We start from the raw sequence: 4331 nt of genomic DNA, 5'->3' as shown, positions 1-4331 counted from the left end.
TATAATTTGGGTGGTCACGGGAGTGCTCTAAGCGTCTCCCCGCCCGCATTCTTCCACTTGTTGACTTCAGACCTCTTGCACCTTACTTGACGGCTTTTCCTCCTTCCTCTCTGACCTCATGACGTCACATCTGTCATGTGTTACCTCCACGTTTTGGATATACGTTGTATACATATTTTGATCTATCATCTCCTCTTTTAGTATACCTGAAGAAGACCGTTTGGTCGAAACGTCGTTCCGCTCCTTCCCTCTGGCACATCTCCTTCCTTCCATATCCCTGGCGCTACAGTATTCAATATGGCGCTAACCGCGATGCCATGAAGCCGACGCTAAGAGCAGATGGAAGCAATCATGGAACATGAATCGTGGTGTTCGTTCTGTGTCTGTACGTGCTCCATCACGGCTGAATCAATCATAAACTGAAAAGGACCAGTAGCAATGGACCTTTTGTAGAAACATCGGTTCGAGAGTAAATCGTTCCAGTACTCTCTCCCTCTTCCTTCTGGCCGAGCAGAGAGGGAAGATAATTTCGTTGTATCAAACTTCGGGGCGGAAGATCACGCACGATGGGGACAAATGCGAGTTTGGGAGAGCCGTATCTATACTTCGTTTCATTTTATCTGCGAGCGAAGCCAAAGCTAGAAGCGCGAGACCAGCGCTTTTTGCGTTTCTCCCCAGCTCGCGCGCTCGAGCAAAGCCTGAAGGCACGGAGCTCTCGTGCTCGCGCTTCCAGCTTTGCCTTCGCTCGCACATAAGGTGAAACGAAGTATAGGGTCACAGCGCCTCAATGGGTGAACAGGATGTAGCTGACGTTTTGGGTGTGGAACGGGTGGGAGAGGCCTTGCGCGCACGTTGTTTTCTCGCCACTTAGCCTCGAACCCAGTCGCGTGTCTAGGTGGCAGCACATATTCGCCAAGAGGTCCATTGATTGTCCCGTGTGCTTCTTCGTCTTTTTGTCTCGTCTCTTTTGCGCTATTTTTAATATGAATGTCCACTACCAACTTGCCCAGCAGACCAAGCTTTTACAGTCCATTGCGCTCTTAAGGCTGCTTGATCGGTTCCATTAGCTCCTAGCGTCGGCTGCGTTCCGTACACGATGAAGAATGCGGCTCTTGAAGCAGGCATTGAAGACGTACCCGCACAAACAACCCTGCTACTTTTCAGCTTTCCCAAAGGACTTTGGAAGGCGACAACTTCAGTGACCTTGAACCAGAGCGACCGGCCTTGAACACAAGTGGAAGGGAGGGGCCCGGGGGCACCAGCTCATAACGTTTGTCGTCCAGTTTTGCCACGGTCGAAACCGCAACAGCGATCGCAGAGACGCTTGACAACACAATGTTTGGTATTCACAAAGTTTCAGTTTCAGGTCGGCATCGTTTCGACATCAAACCCCACAGACTCAGCTGACTCAGCTCCCAAAGGCCTTCGGCCTTTCTACTCTTCTCCCGACTGTCCTGAACTAAATAAATGAAATGAATAGCAACACGAATAGCCTCAGGAAAGGGTTAGCATTTCTTTTCGTCGTGGGGTGTTTCAATGTTATTTAATTTGTATAATCTTTTTTTTTTTTTTTTTGAGGTGGGCGGACAGACGTGTTCGCGGGCACCGAGATGATCTAATTTTACATCACAAAATGTAGAAAACCGTAAAAAACAAAAACTACAAAAAAAAATCTGGCAGCGGTGGGATTCGAACCCACGCCTCCGAAGAGACTGGTGCCTTAAACCAGCGCCTTAGACCGCTCGGCCACGCTACCGGTAAATTTCTGACGAAATAAAGGAGTTACTTTAATCATACACAATGTTTTTTTTGTTTTTTTTTTGTGTTTTTGTAAATTTCTTTTATTAACAAGTTTTGTAAGTGTTGAGATTCCACAGTGATCTGTAAGACACCACAACCTCTTAGTGCAACCTACAATAATATCATTACAGTTTTAGAGTGACGAAAACATTTCGACGACTAACTAACATGTTATCGGATTCATCGGATTCTGCTAGCATTAGTTTTCATGTTCAAAGGGAAATACCGTCGACAGCGTCAACAAGATGGTTTATATTGCACCAATAAAGTTAGCTAAGTCCAATCAACCGTCTTGCATACCTCTATTTGTGATTTAATCAATTACTGCTGATAATACGGCTCACTGACCGGGTCGTACCTATCAACGGCAGTGCGTGTGAATAGACGTACTGGCCAGCCTGAGCCACTGCATGCCAGGACTGTAAGACATGGCCTGTCCGCGATCCCTGCAGGCGTAGGTGAGCTTCTCTCTGTCCCGCTGAGGGAGCGCAAGCCTCTTCCGCGGGGCAGGGAGGAGTCCCATGAGCTATGCAAACGATACGGCCAGCATCTGTTCACAAGTTGATGGCCCGTAAGAGGTTCGCCCAAGGGTCTTCGCGCGTGCTCCGTGTCACCCTGGGGCGGGGCGTGGCGGGGGCCGCGGTTGCGGGCTCGGCTGCGCGGGGTGCACCGCACACAGCGGTGCGCTCGCGTGTTTGTGCTTGTAGCTGGGACCTCCGCCGTGGTCTGCGTGGGGGTGGGGTGGGGCACAGCGAGGTTTCATATCTTCCCCTCTGGGTTATGATTATTCGTTGTTTTTATACATGTATATATGTTATCTTGTACTTACGACTACTGTTTATGTTTACACCTACTCAGCGGCGGGCTAGCAGGCGCACATGCGTAAGGGTACAAACCTTTCTGTCTAGCCTTGCACGCCGCTGAGTGGGCAAACTTTCTCGTGCAAATAAAAATTATTATTATTATTATTATTATCAATGAATTAGGTTGTCAAGCTAATTCGTTGAAATAAACTCATCTGAAATCTATTTGATATCATAAATAGAGGTACGCAAGATGGTGATTGCACTTTGCTAACTCTATTTGTCCAAAATAAACTATGCTGTTTAAGCTGCGACGGTATTTTCTTTATGATGAGCATCACTAAAGTTTCACTTCTGAAAAATCGCTAATTGAAAACGAGCGTGTTGGCGAATGGATACGAATACATGTAACAATATTACGGCATAACATCGAAGACTGGACGGAACTTCCAATCTCCTTGATATTATACAAATTTAAGCTTTAGAGATAATAATCACTTAACATTACGAAACGAAGAGTTAGTAGATAATTAGCATCATGAATAGGGAACATAGTAGCCAAATGCTGATCAGACCTTGCAAAGAACGCTCGGTCAAAAGCGCTCCCGCGTGGCCTGTAATTCACCTGGAATCATACGCCACATGTCATCATTTAGCAATAAGGCTAATTAGCACCCTATTGATGACAAGGTATCCGTCTTTCGAAAAAGTATGGACTATGGAGACGGGACCGATCAAGTGTACGCTGACTCGTATCACAATTTTTCGGTTCTAGCTCTGAACAAACGTCTACACTCTTATATGATTTATTAGTGTAAGCACAATTCATGCAATAGCCATATCTCTTTTAATAAAATAGAAAAATATATTTCTACTCTAGCCGCTTTGCTCGTAAAATAGGGTCAACACGTCGTACCAGCCGAGTATCTCGATGGCTCGACGGCGCCGGCGGGGCGACTGGCAACCAGCGACCTTGAGATTTACATCATCAACGTGCAGAGAATAGAGATATCGGACTCGTTGATAGAGGGCATACGTAGACGCCAGCAGAAAGAGCCAGTGTTTACACAATTTGTTTCACTTTCTTGCTACTTCGTGCACTTCCATTTATCTCTTCAGTTATTCACCGAAAATAGGCCGATAACGGCGCCAAACTGGCCAAGCCAACAACAGCTAGTCTTTTCTTTCAACATTTAATTCCAGTGCAGCCTTTTTTCGGTCTGGGGCTTCGATCAAAATAAAACCAACCAATCCTTGTTTCTTTGCCGTGGTTACTCGCTGTTCTTTTCGTTCGGAGGACAGGCACTTGGACTATGAAATTAGTTACCGACAGTGACAATGGCACTCGAAAATATACGAGTACTAAATTAGCAACATTTCACGCTCAAGTTTGCATAAACTAGACACACCTAGCGCTTAAGGTCATTGGCGCGAAACGGTAAAAAGTTTATTTAGATACATTCGTTATTTGTCTCGTAAAACAAACACTCGGCATCCCGTTACCCACCTAAAACCACCACTACCGTTTGAAGAAACTGGCACCAACCAACCACTATCCCATAGCGCACAAGTATTCATCCGCTCATAATAAAATTGAAAACAAAAAAAAATAATACTTATTCAACAAACTTACAAAAAAAAATAGTTGTCACGATTGTATAAACTTTTGATAGTCTTTATAAACATTTTAATGTAAAAAAGTTGACCTTAATTGAGACCTGTTTCTTT

General features: G+C 45.3%; 1 non-coding gene across 1 annotated transcript; it reads right to left on the bottom strand.

The window, feature by feature from the left end:
• Positions 1–1674: 1674 nt before the first annotated feature.
• On the bottom strand, positions 1675–1756 carry Trnal-aag. Its single transcript has one exon. It is a non-coding gene; the product is annotated as a tRNA-Leu (tRNA).
• Between the last annotated feature and the right edge of the window lie 2575 nt (positions 1757–4331).

The sequence above is a fragment of the Ixodes scapularis genome, unplaced genomic scaffold (assembly GCF_016920785.2).
Source record: "Ixodes scapularis isolate PalLabHiFi unplaced genomic scaffold, ASM1692078v2 PGA_scaffold12__126_contigs__length_90152505, whole genome shotgun sequence".
Taxonomy (NCBI): domain Eukaryota; kingdom Metazoa; phylum Arthropoda; class Arachnida; order Ixodida; family Ixodidae; genus Ixodes; species Ixodes scapularis.
This window is presented reverse-complemented; position numbering and strand designations above follow the sequence as displayed.